Source organism: Camelus dromedarius, chromosome 2 (genome assembly GCF_036321535.1).
Source record: "Camelus dromedarius isolate mCamDro1 chromosome 2, mCamDro1.pat, whole genome shotgun sequence".
NCBI lineage: Eukaryota > Metazoa > Chordata > Mammalia > Artiodactyla > Camelidae > Camelus > Camelus dromedarius.
Window position 1 is genome coordinate 76097642 of NC_087437.1, and position 14472 is coordinate 76112113.

The following is a 14472-nucleotide window of genomic DNA, read 5'->3' on the forward strand; positions in this document are numbered from 1 at the left end:
TCGAGGGAACCCAAAATACAAACAGCGGGAGATTAGTTTAAAAGATTGTTAAAAAGGAATATTATGAAAATCCTTTTATTGACATGAAAAGATGTTTGAGATAAACTTAAGGTTCATGAGATAAAAGAATATAATTTTTTAAATAAAAATATGTGCCTATATATGCGCAGACCAAAAACAAAAGCCTGGAAGAATGAACACTAAATTGTTCACAATATTATCTCTGAATAACAGGATTATGATTGAGTTTTTCTTCTTTTGGGTAAGTTTTTGGTAAATACAAATACTTTAAAAACCAAAAGTAAGAAAATACTGAGGTGTACTATAAGCTTTCATAAAGAATAAGCTTTTAAAAAATACTAATTGGCTAAATGGAGATTAACCAAACCATTCATAAATTTGTATGCACTAGGTAGAATAAGATTATTAGCATATTAACAATTATCTGAAAAATCAACTCAAATAGTAAAAATCCTCCACAGAACCAGGCCAGTGCTTCTTAGAACCTTATCTTAAAAAGAACTTTGGAACCACACTAAATATATAATCTATATCTGTTACAAGCACCATGTCCTGTTTTTGGCAGAAAAAACATACATTATTTTCTAATTGATAGCTATTCCAATAAAGGATCAGTTTTTCTATGCTTGTCATATTTTATATAAAGTTAAGACTTTTAAATGGCTAGGAAAGCAGGCTTCCCCACGTTACTAATACAGGTTACCAGTGTCATGCTGTTTGAGAATGTACCAGGGATGTGGTAGAAGAAGCATTCCTTACAAAGAGTGGGCAAGTCGACAAAATCGCTGATAAAAACTTTTCCCTTTAGGATTGTTTTACAGTTCATATGAATCCAGATATTCATGAACACCAACATTCAGAGAAAGACATTTTCTGTGTCAATTTTATCCTCTAGTCAAGAATGCTGCAGGGCTGATTCTAAACACAATTATAAAGTGCCACCTAGTGGATGTTTTTATAAAATTTTTCTGCTTGCATTTAAATGTTATGAAATAATCTTCAGAAAAGCTACTCTGGGTAGTCAAAAGGTACAGACTTCTATTTATAAAATAAATATAAATCCTGGGGATGTAATGTACTGCATGGTGACTATAGTTAATACTACTGGATTGCATATTTGAAAGTTGCTAAGAGAGGGGGTCTTAAAAGTTCTTACCACAAGAAAAGATTTCTAACTATGTGTGGCAACGGATGCTAACTAGATTTACTGTGGTAAGCATTTATATATATATATATAAATATTCATTATGTTGTACACCTGAAAATGTAATATGTCAATTATATCTCAATAAAAATAGACAGCTACTCTGTATGAGGAAACAGATATTCCTTACAGCATTTCCTCACCAATTACTGATCTGAACTAGTAGATAACATATCATTTTTTTCTAAATCACACCTCTGGCTGATAATATTGATTTCATATCTCAAGTTCAACCTCTGCCACCACCACAGAGAATAAAAAAGAGCCCAATTATCTCCTACGCGGTCCAGGACGTATAAGGACAGCACACAGAGCTAGAAAGGAGATCCAATTTAACAAATGTGCTTTCATCATTCACTTCAGATGATGACACTAAAACATTAGCATCATTATATCATGACAGTAATTACTATGACTTCTGGCCTACATTATGAAAACAAATTCACTTGGTCTAAATAAGCTGTAACTGGTATTTAGAAATAAGCAGGGTTTCCAGCAAAGTCTTTAAAGTAGTATCATGTCCCGGCACATACAAGCTGCCAAGGCCCTCGTTTATCACTGGGGTGACAGCAACACAAGTTATGACCAATTAAAATGAAACTGATGAAAACAATTCAAGTGAAATAAATACATAATCAAGGTAAAGCAGAAGGCTGAGGTATCCAAGTGTTTGTAGTTTTAATCCATGATAATTCAGATAAAAGCTTAGGGCTAAATTTAAACAGATGAAATCCAAATCTATCTAAATGTTCTTAGTTATAGCCTCAATATTTTGCCTTCAGAAGCAGAGTCCATAAATATCTTTTAAAAGCTGCTAATTATCTAAGTATTTTCGGATTCCCACATTGTACAACAGAAATGATCGATTCACTTGGAAAGCATTGTACTCACTGATGGAAAGTTTTGACTTACAAAAGAGTTGTCCACAACCAGTTGTAACTGACATCCTTGGGGAAATTTTGCATGTTTTACTACCATTCCTGAATGTTATATTTAACTTATAGGATAATTTGAGAAGCTACTCTTCTAAAATGAGATGCTTCATTTTCTAGAGTTGACAGGGACTACAAATCCAAAAATCCAGTCCTTGGATTTGTGTCTTCCAATTTACAGGTGAGGAAAAGCAAGTCAAAGGTCAGCTGAAGTTCACCGAATGCATTAGTGGCAGAGTTAAGACCCAACTCACTTAATCACAAAATTAGAATCCTTTCCACTATATCCAACTGCTTTTATTCTTCTCCAAACAGAAATGGAATATTTCCACTAAATTCTTTTTTGGATACTACAGTTTCATTTTTAATCTAAAAGGACCACAGGGTAACTGCCACACAGCTGTACATGAAAGGCAAATAGGGGTGTTAGAACTGTGAGTTTTTCATTGTCACCGAAGAAAATACAGTGAGACTGGTGCAAAGCAGCGTCTGTGGAGCAATTGACATCAGTGATTTTGAATTGGCGACGGAGAGACCAGGGAAGAGACCCCCAGTTACTGAAGCGGAAACTGTTACGGTTCACTGAGAGGATAGAAGGATATGCTTCTGCTTCCCACCGGTACTGTCCCTCAGCTTTCCATAGCTGGGGAGACATCCTTTTCCTTTCCTTTTCCCAGGTGCTCAAAAAGTGATAGCTGAGAAACAGGAGCTCACAGGATGAACAGAAGTGCGCACGCTAACTCGTATTACTTGGGAAAGGCTCTGATTTCCCTCAGAACCACTATCATTCTCTCACTGAGTAAGCTATACAAACCCATCACACATGCTCTCAGCTCCGAATCAGTTCCAACTTCCAGGGTCTGAAACTCGTATCTGTGCTCTTCCTGTCAGATTTGGGGCAACTGACACTTCTATTTAACTTTTAATCTACGGTTTAAAATGTCCTTTCTGTTCCTCCTTTACAACTCATAGGACCCTATTTCTGACACAGTAAATACACACATTTAAGTGAAAGTCTGAAAACTTGGATTCAAATGCCCTAAGTGGGAGCATGCCTTGGCCAAATCACCTAGCCTCTGAATCTCCGGTTGCCTCCACCTGGCTCTGGAGAGGTCCGTCTAGCTCTAAATTACTCTAAGGCTCTTATTTCTTGAAAACACTCTACAACAGACTTCAGCACAAGCAAAGTTACCCAGCCTGCCCCTCACACTGTGTCTTCAGCAAAGGCTTTGACGGAAGTCGAGAAGTGTAGTGATAGGACCAAATCTAAAAAGGGGTTCTTTGTAGCGTATAAGTGAATTGCTTTTGAGACAGTCTCTGTAGACATCTTACTCTGGCTCCTCCTCTATACAAACTGCTGTGGGAGCCTAAGAAAAGCAGCTTTCAAATGTGCAAGTGCACAGATTGAGTGTTGCTGCCGCCAGGTTGCAACGGCTGCCAGGGGACTGGAGTGAGTCAAAGCAATTCTACACATCGCCGGCCGCAACATCTTCCCCGCACTTGGCAGCTACACACTGGGATCACTCATCCAGCTAAATGTCAAGAGTCCCAAAGTCATTGCTGGTGCAGAGGGTTCCAGTCTGAAACTTTCAAAACGATAACAACTCTTAAATCATTACAAAGGAGATCTTTTATGTTATTATTATAAGCTTGGAATAATTTGTGAAAAATTAAAAGGGTAGTGGGACTCTGACTCAGAAATTACACGGTGTGTGTATCTGAGAGAACATTCACATACACCTTTCTGGATCAAAGGCATTACTGGCACTTATTAAAAGAATCAAATAGACTCAACAGGAACCATTTTTAATGCTACTTACACAGTATGAGAATTCTCAAGGATATTTACATGTGAATACCTCATTTTCAAGCTCCTCTAACACTTATTTCCAACTTTTAAGGCAATTACAGATGATTTACCTACAGGCTCTTTTCCCTCGAAAAATGTATCTTCGTGAGTATTATTAAAGGTTTCGGTCAAAATACATCATACGTAAGCTTGAATGCATTTTATTTTTTCGAAAAGGAGAAGGGTTAACTTTACTTTTATGGTCACACCCCTGTAAAAAGCAGTTCATTTCTTTCTCCAACACAAATCAAATATTTGAAGACTGTCACTGAAGACAGCTCTCTTTTATAGACATTGTTCTATGCATCTTTTAGCTGAAAAGAAACTACCAAATGAAAAAAAGGTACATGTTTAGATATTAGGAAATGTATTTCTATCAAACAGACGTCTTAATTTTGAAAATAATTCTGCATGTAATATGTTATGATAATTTTAGAAAGAGTTTTTTTAGTAATATCCTGAGTAAGAGATATTTTAAGAAAAGTTTTGAAATGGCCCTTACTAACAATCTGTTATCAAGAGCAATTTGTAAAAAGGAGAATCTTATTATAATGGAGACACGCTTTGATGTTAATCAGTATTATTTTCATTCTCCAACAGGCTGACAATTTTTTAACTTTTGGCTGTGCTCTTAATTTTGGGAGAAAACTATACAATGCAGTTAAAGAGGAAATGAATAATATAGTTCTTATGGTTTTGGGGTGTGTGGTGGGGAGTGGGTGGGCAATGAAGCAAAAATGCTGGGGTATAAAGGAAATGTAGAATAAAAGCTTTTTATAAACAGATTTTAAATGGTCATTTTACTAGAAATTGAGCTTTTAGACACAGTATATGAAAACTCCAAGAAAACTCTTTGCTTGAATCAAACAAATCTCACTGTCACTGCATCCCACACAAAGTTGTGTTACTGTGCAACTCCTTGCATTACTTCTATAAGGAATATTTTCTCTACCAACTTGCTCTCTTATCTTCCTCATCAAAATTCTGCTAAAAATTAATGAATATGGAACTCCTCTTACTAACCTCGGTAACTCGATTTAGGAATAGTCATACTTATTTAGAACTCTAACTTTCTTCTTCATTCAAAATCACAAACTTTAAAGATTATCCAATTTAATAGTCTCACTGAAAGAAGAGGATATTCTGGTCCAAATTAAGAGTTTTGCTCAAGGTCCCAGAACTAGTTCAAGGTGAAAGAGCTAGGACTATAAAACAAAAGTCATCCTTGGGGTTAATTTTTCATTTTCATTCATCATTGAGAAACTCTAAAAGGTAACATTTAATAATAACTGAAGTTTATTCACTTAATATTTTTCTAAAACAACAAAGCAAACCATTGACACTTTTCACAAAGTACAAAAATGTCATTTCACTAAAATTCAAATCATTAAATTTGTTTCATTAAAATGACCAACAGCCATTCAACATTTAAAACAAATATCCTGAGCATGTGCTGCTTCGCCAAGCACCTTAAAAAAAGGCAAAACGATATATGAAAACTAAGGAATTCAGACCTATGAGAAAATTCATCATAAGTTCATAATATTATCCTGAAAAGGTTTAATTAACTCACCACACCACATTGCAGATTACAGTACTTAGTAAAAACGAAACAAAACAAACAAACAAAACCATAGTCTATATTCTTCCTCTGTTGTAGCGCCTTTTTTATATCATCTGCAACTTCAACCTCTAAATAATTCACAACTTACACTGAAGGTGTATCTTATCTTGAGAAATTGGTGAGAGTACAGCACAACACTGATTCAGAAATACTATAAATGTTCTATAAAGTTCCCATCTGGACTACAAAACATTTTCAACGTAGGTTCTTTCCATGAAATGCCACATTCAACTATGCTTGAAAACTGCAATTGTATTTTCTAGATCCTCTAACTTAAAATACCATTTTGTGTCACATGTCTCTACAAAGCAGCTAGCACCTTTCTATTAATAGGTCAAATCCTTCCAATACTTATTTTTCAAATTGTAATTGCAGAATAAAAATAATCATTCTCAAATAACCTGAGCTAAGAATTATGTAAGAATACATAAAATAATTAATGCATTTATTTTACACTTGGGGTCCTAAGGTAAAGAGATCCTTAAGGTTTCACATAAGTGACTCTAAAACATCTTTTCTACTTCTCAATTCAATATTCCAGACATAAGTTTACATTTCATCTGAAAATCATCAAACATCTCCAATTTGCCAAGTTTTAATAATGAGTTTTATGGACATTATATTAAGTGAAATAAGCCAGGCAGAGAAAAGAGTATATTTTTTGTCTCACTTATATGTGGAATCTACAAAAAAAAAAAAAATTGAACTCATAGAAACAAAGTGTAAAATGGTGATTGCCAGGGACTGAGGAGTGGCAGAAATGAGGAACCACAAATTTTCAGTTATAAGATAAGTAAGTTCTGGGGATCTAATGTATAGCATGGCGACTATAGTTAATAATACTGTATTATATACTTGAAATATGCTAGAGAGTAGACGTAAAGCAGTCTCACCAAACAAAAAAATGATAACTGTGAGGTGATAGATGTGTTCATTAATTTGATTATGGTAATTATTTCAAGGTATATTTATATCAAATCATCATGTTGTATACCTTAAATATATACAGTTTATTTGTCAATTATACCTCAGTAAGGTTGAAAAAAATTTTTAAATGAGTTTTATCAAATGATCATAATTTAGTGTTTAGTATTTTTCCCAACCATATAAATTTTTCTGTACCTATCAGAGATGAAGAGTCACAAGTAAAAACTTGGAAGATAGGCGATTTTTAAGAAAAGGATCTCAGAAAACAGAATCGTAAAAGTAACCTGGGTTTCCAACCAAAATACAACTTATTCTTTTAATACACTCTTCCATTGTGAATGTTTAGTTATGCCAGAGACTTATCAACACTCTCTTTCTCCCTAAATATTTACAGCAACAGTCTCTCAAGGAGACAAATCAGTTTGCAGTCCTACATGGATCTAAAAAAATGTGTGAATAGTTGTATACCACTGCACTCAGTTTTACAGTTCCTAAAAGTCTTTTGGGACATCATTTTCAACACACTTCTGGCTTTGTCCATTTCATTCTTTGGATTGATTTTCTTTGATGAACTAAAGCATTTATCGCTTTACAAAATTACAATTTTTTTTTCATCTTGTGAACAATATTGAGATATTCCCCTTGTCATGTCAACCTTGAGATGAAGATTCAATGTTTCCTTTGAGGATCACAGAAATAATTCAGGAGAAAAATACTAAACATATTATCACTTAAGCTTTCATATTAACAATCTCATTAGTGTTTAGGCTCAAATCTGTCCAAATTGCAACATAAGATTATACTACATGTGAACTTCAAAACTTCAAGTTACAGACAGAAGTTCTTATTATAGCAGTCAAAGTCTAATCTGAATGCTTATTTTTATTTCTCTACACTACCCAAACCAAGTAACTTTTGTTGGGCAACTGCAGACACTCAGCTGAGTCAATGAACTTATTTCAGACAGCTGCTTCTTGATTGTGAACCTAAATCTATTTTTGCTGAAGGAAATGCAGGTTATACAAAGAGAAATAAAAATTAGGATCCAAAATTTTTTAAATGTTCCCAAAAGAAAGGCCTCCAACTTAGCACAGTTTGAGAATGAAGAAACAGCCATCTGAAATATATATGAAAATCTCATTTAACCAGAAAACAACTAATAAATATTCCTCAATTAGCCACACTTGGGGGGGGGAGCGCTTTTACAAAAAGTCGCAAATTATAAAAATAAGCTAACATCAATCTAAAAACAAAAAACAAAAACAATGTTCCAGAATGTCTTAGGCAGGAGGTAGAGAGGTTTTTGGTGTTGGTAGTAGGCAATTCATTGGATGTCAGTACCTACTTCTTTAAATCTCTCACCTCTTCTACATATCACATATTTTCAAACTGTAAAATAAGTGTTAATTACTAGAGTGATGACACCAAGATCATCTTCCCATTAAAAAATAAGCATCACTTACTATTAAGAAATTCAGTTACATATAGCATTTCTACAATGATTTACAAATATGAAAACTCTTCTAGCTAACTTTCATTGAGTAAGAAAGATTAACCAAAATTATTCTTTTCTATATATTCCAGTTTATCTTATAATTTTTATTCTAGGAAACTGGGACATTGATTTCATTTGTTATACTCCAAATTACTATTTGATAGGAAATATAATCTCTTCCCATTTATTCTGAATCGATTTAAAATATATCAATGACCCAAATTTTGTCAATTGACATTTTCCTCTAAATGATCAGAAAAGAGCATCTTCTCAACTGAGAAATAGCCAGGTCTAACGTCTAACACATAACACCTTAATCAAACTCAAACTCAAGTGTACTGACATACATATAGTTATATATATAAGAATATGCGTGAATATACTCCTAATTTGGATCCATTTAATAATTCTTAAGAAAAGAATCTATGACAAATCAAGTAAGGAATAAAACATTCATCTGTTCTCCATTTCATGCTTCATGAGTCAGAGCAAGGGAGTAGGAAGGGCTTGGACTTGGCAGTCAGATAGGCATGGCTATGAATTTTTATCACTATTAGTTGTCTAATTTAAGAGACTCTCTGTTACTCATCTATAAAAGTAGGCTAGTACCTACCTTCATAGCATGGTTAAGAATGGAAACAGATAATACAGAAAATCACTTTTAGAATACCTCACATATGCTGCTTTAAATATTTACCTTTAAAAAAAAAAAAAAAAGCATGAATGAATGTATTTCCTTTTTTCTTCAAGCTCTTTGGCACCACCTAACCCCAAGAGATGATTACAGTAACTTGTTTCTAAGTGATAATCTCCATTTCCAAACCAATCTCTATCAGTAGATTTATTCAGTCATGCTTTAAGCCTTTCATTCTCTGAATCCAAACTTTTCAGTGACACTTCAAAGTCTACTCTCAGAAATTAGTTCCTTAGATAGGCGTTCCACATCTTTTTTGTGCCCCTCCTACCCCCACTCTCACACTCACACACACAAAATCTGGCCTCAAATTTCCTTTGCCTTTCTCTATATCCCCAAAGATGTATTCAAAGCCAAGCTTCCTGCATTGCGGACTTTCTTGCGTCTCTATTTGTCCAGAGATCCCTTATTTAAAATGCCGCTTCTTTGTCTCCATGTAAGTGAAAATAATACCCCCTTCCTGCAAATGTCTTAATTCCCTATAGCATGAGCCATAAACTTCCTTGTGACTCTCTTCTGTTACTGTCTTGGATGATTATTTTAAATCTGTGACTCAGCCTCTTATCATTTTTATCTCCACCACAGACACAGCTACAGTACCATCAGTAGCCTCTTAACCATTGACACGGAGTCATTACAGAGAAAGTTCCCCACTGAAAATCACAGATTCAAATCCTGTAAGTTAAACTTGTCCAGGTTTATCCTCCCCATAACTATAAACTCTAAATGAAGGAGAGGGGATGAGATAGGGCAGATATCTCTTATGGGTCTTTCATCTCCCCAGAAAAATGCAAACAGGAGAACACAATACAACCATGATTTCACCATCCTTACTATATACAAAGAGTAAAAAAGAGCCAGAACATCTCAATGAAAACTGTCTTTGAAATTCTTTAAATGCAAATCATTTTAAACAGATCAACAACAACAACAATCTCTGGCACATTTTTTAAAGTTTGAAGGAAAAAGAAACATACTCAAACAATCCTTGAGTTAGCTCCAGTAAGAGCAGAAGAAAGGCTATCTTGACACGCTTTAATCCCGAGAGAACAGCTGACTGGATGATTCCATTTGGTGAAAATCAGACTCACTCTTGCCCTGGCACTGAGATCTGGAAGTTCTCTGACTCAAGTGTTCCAGAGCACCAACTTCCCTAGCTCCAGTCATTCTTCACAGTTGACAGGGTACTAACTGACGGACACACAAACTCTGCGTTTACAGGGCAGCTTGAAACTCAGAAAGTAATGCTGCCATCCACCTCGTGTAAGGGTTAAATAACAGCAAATAACTATAAATCGATGAAAATGGCAGCCAAGATTCCTCTAAGCTCGAAACAGACCTTAACCTAAGGGCAATGATGCCATCATTCAAACGAGACATGATGCCTGGCTGGCACGGGAAAGGGAATGAAGCATCCACCAGCAAAGCACAAAAGAAACATACAGATTCCGAGGAAGATCTGGTGGGAGAAACAGTTGGCATAGACACAGAAGAAAACCATATTTAGTGATCTTAGCATTAAGATGGTTAGGTGAGCTTCTTAGGAGTCCCAATCCCTCAAAACAATCATTAATATTAAAGTGCAGCTACTCTACTTTCTGTTCTACTGTTTTGATAAAAGAAGACTCAGTCATTTATTTTTCAGATTTAATAAAATCTAGTTAGACTTTTAGAAATCTGGATTTAGCAACTAAGATAATGAATGGAATTAGCTTTGGAAAAAGATTCATTGCTCATTTCTTTTTCCTCAAAATTACAGACCCATTTGAACATTTCACTGTCTTTTTTATCCAGATATAAACTGTCTTTTTTAACCAGATATAAACTCCTAGACAAAATGAATAGTGCTATTCCAGCAACACCTACATTTGAATGAGTTATTGAAAACTATTTTAATAAGATGTTTTTTAGTAATATAGATAAATCTGTATTTTGCATAATTACATGACTACACAAAAGCTCAACTTTGAATTTACTTATAAATATCTCTACTAACTTTGCTGTGTAATAGATATAAAACAAGAGTAAAAATTAAATGAGTTCAAAATTTATTAATTTAGCATTTAAAAATTCCTCTTCCAAAAGCTAAGCACACTCAATGCAAATTCCGTAGAAAATGCATTTCCTAGTTCCCAAAGGAAAATTTTGTATCACATGTTCATATACATTTATAAATTTTCTACTGTATTTAAACATGATCCAACTTATTAATACAATGGAGTATTTTTAATATTTGCTGCAACTTAATCATTAGAGAATATATGGTTCTTTTTCAAAAGACATTAAACTGAAATACTTAATGAATGCTGTAGGTTTTCAGAAGCACTTTCAAGCTTGTCTAAATTAATAAAATACTAAGTGAATCAGTACTACAAAAGAAACTTATCACTGACAGGTTAAAATATTAATGCAAATACTTAATAGGTCAAACCTTTTACATTAATCAAAGACATAATACAAGAGTGGTTTAAGTAAGCATTCTCCTATCAGCAAAGTCATGTCAGGTAATTTATCCCATTTTTCCCTTATAAGCATAAAAGGATGTTTCTCTCCTTACATTCCTGAGAAACAAAAAGTAATCTGTTCTTCTAGAGAGAGGATGGTATTAACTACTTCTTTCAATAATACATTTGGCATAATATGTTTTTGTAGAATTTTGTCAAGTAAGCAGGTAGGAGGGGTGAATTATCTTAGGTAGCCTGACTTCTTGCTCCTTATGGCAGGATAGCCCAATAAATCTCGGGTGTTTTACACGTATTGAGGCTGGAGGTAAGGTGGCAGGTTAACAACTGGTATTTCAATAAGTATTTAACGTTAAAAAAAAAAAAAAACTACAAAGATTTTTAAAATTCCATGTAGAATCAAGTTAATGTTATTAAAAATAAATCCTCATTTAAAAAGTACCCCCCCACACACCCTTAGCCTAAAATTTGCCTGTCTTACACGGGATTTTTCATAAAGCAAATTCACAATATCACAACAAGTTTAGATTATTTTATGTTCCTTAGTAAAAGAAAGAGCCTCCTTAATCTTGGTTAATAATTAAATAGACAGCTCTCTGGCCAGGGCCCTAAGGAGTGATTGGGCAGTGTTTACAAGTCATAGAAAGTTAAGACAGGTTGTGTCTCTTGCTCCGTGTAGTCTGCTCTCTGGCTTATTTTGCCTTTGATCCACAGGGTTCAGCAGTACTTACAAAATGAACTCTGGACAAGTAAGAGGTTCAGGAAACATCAGTCATATGAGAATTCAGAGAGTCAGGTAACTCTATGAAAGGGTTTATAGCATGAATCAGTCTTAGAGTGGGTGTCCCTGCAATAGCTATGAGAAGATGGCGTGCAGGTAGCAAGGGAAGCTCAGGTCTCACCATTTACCTTGGGTTGAGGGGTTCCTAGCAAAGAAACCACAGGAGAAAGGAACTTGCTGCAGCACCAGATGAAGACAGACCCACTGACTTCAAGGATCGACAACACTCAAAACCAACAGTTAAAACCAACACTGACTCAAAGATAGTAGCTCGTGCGTGAAAAAAGACGCAGCGTTAAGTTGCACAGCAAGTAACAAGGGTAGGACAAACTGCCCTGGTCACAGCTGTGGGGCTGGAGGAAGAGAAGGAGGAGAAGAGGCCAGGACTCAAGATTTTACACTGAATAATGCCTGGCTGCCTGGTGAATGAAACTGGGAAGCCAAAGGCATTCATTACATTTTCTCAAAGAAAGATAAATGTATTCTTCTTCTAGAACAAATCAAATCTAAATAACAATGGAGGAAGGGAAGTTCAATGCTCGCCCCACTTGCTGGGGTTATGAGAGATAATAACTGGCAAGTTGCTGGGACACAGTTATAGGCCTAACACCCAGTAAGGTAGATGGACTCAGGCTTTGGTAGTGGTGCCCAGACATTCCGTGAGAAACTATTTTTATTTCAATTGAAGACAGAACACAAAAGGTTGGAGTCAAAAGGATTCTTACAGATCACCATCTACCACTCTCATTTTGCCAAAAAAAAACAAAAAACAAAAACAAAAACAAAAACAAAAACAAAACCCAGCGCGAAGCTCAAGAAGAAATGACTACTTACGGTTTACAAAGCTACCCGTAGTTAGAACTGTTTACAGGGCACGATTTTTGCCCATTGCTTTTAGGGTAATTATTATTGCTGAGCAGGAAAAAGGCATTTCAGTCCTTACTGCATTTACATCTTTCCTTCATTCAATAAACATCTATTGAATAATAAGTACTAGGCATTAGACTAGAGCCTGGTAGACTTCCCTGGAAAACCTCAGAAAATGAATGTGGCAGATAATGTTACCAAGTTTGACAACAGGCAACACACTGAAGTCAATCAACTAAAATTGCAGACCACTGAGTACAAACTGTCAGGTTAGGAGGAACTGTGATATAAAAACTGGACTGGATCATGCAAGTATAATGAGATACCAAAAGAACCAATGGTTGAGAAAAACAGAAGCAGGTGAAGGACGAAAAAGGGAAAAGAGTGGCAAATACAAGTTACGTTTGAGTAAAACTTCTGGGATTTTTGCAACACAGAACAAAACACAGGTTAAATCACCACAGCTTGCAAACAGTCCTCTGTGGGTCACTCTTTCTCTATCTCAACTCAAATTAAGGGGGAAAAAATCAGATCAGTAAAAAAAGTGTACATTTCTCTGCCCAAACTGTCTTTAGAAGTCAAGAATAGCTGACAATTTTCATTTAATATAGAACATTGCATTAATATGATGTAGTTTTCCTGGGAGAAAAAACTTAGCTAGCAAACATAACTCAGCTATTTCAGGATGTCTAGACTTATCTGGGTTTAAGAAAAGGTATGAGTGACCATTGGAAAACTAAGAGAAATAAAAATAGCTGCTGCAAAGGATAAAACTAAGAAAAAAAGTTCATCAGGATTACTGTTAAAATGGTGTTATAGGCAACTTACAAAATTCTTTAAACAAAAATTTAATGATTCTAAAGACCTATACAGTAGACACAGAACAAGAACACACTCAGCTGGAGGGAGGATAAATGTAACAAGTTCTGTAGGAATCCATCTGCCACTGTCCTATAGATTTTGCAGTTGGACATACCCTTTGACCCAGCAGTTCTACCCCTGAACATGTATCCTAGAGAAATAATATATGCATAAAGAGGCATGAACAGGACTGTCAAGACTTTTTCCTCTGCAGCTTTATCTCTCATAACACAAAAACTGGAAACAATCTAAATAGTCATCAAAAGAAAGTGGATAAATAAATTGTAGACAATGAAAATACAACTGTGATCATAAATGACTCAAACATACTGAGCGGCAACATAGGTGTTGCAAAAGAAAACATACACCATTATTAGTTGTATAAAATTCAGAAACAAGTAAAACAATGTAGGATATACATAAAACTATAAAGAAAAACTATAAAACTATAAAAAAAAAAGAAAAAGGAAGTAATATACTGAACATCCAGGGTTGTGGTGGTGGTTAAAGAGAGGTGATGGAATGTGGACCAGGCATAGCTCTGTTTCCTAAGTTAGTGGCAGGTACTCAGTTATTCATGTTAATGTTAGTCTCCGTATCCTATTCACATATTATAAATATTCTTTGTATATACAGCATTTTCTAAATACTATGGGTTTACTTTTCTTTTTAAAAAGCTCTCGGAAATCACACTATATTTAACAAACTATTTTAAAGCTACTTTTTAAGTATCTGCAAGTAACAAGTACCTAGCA

General features: G+C 34.9%; 1 protein-coding gene across 10 annotated transcripts in view; it reads right to left on the bottom strand.

Moving 5' to 3' along the window:
- Positions 1 to 14472, bottom strand: part of BBX (BBX high mobility group box domain containing) — a 256822-nt gene that overhangs the window by 121822 nt on the left and 120528 nt on the right. The gene's annotated exons all lie outside the window — the stretch shown is intronic.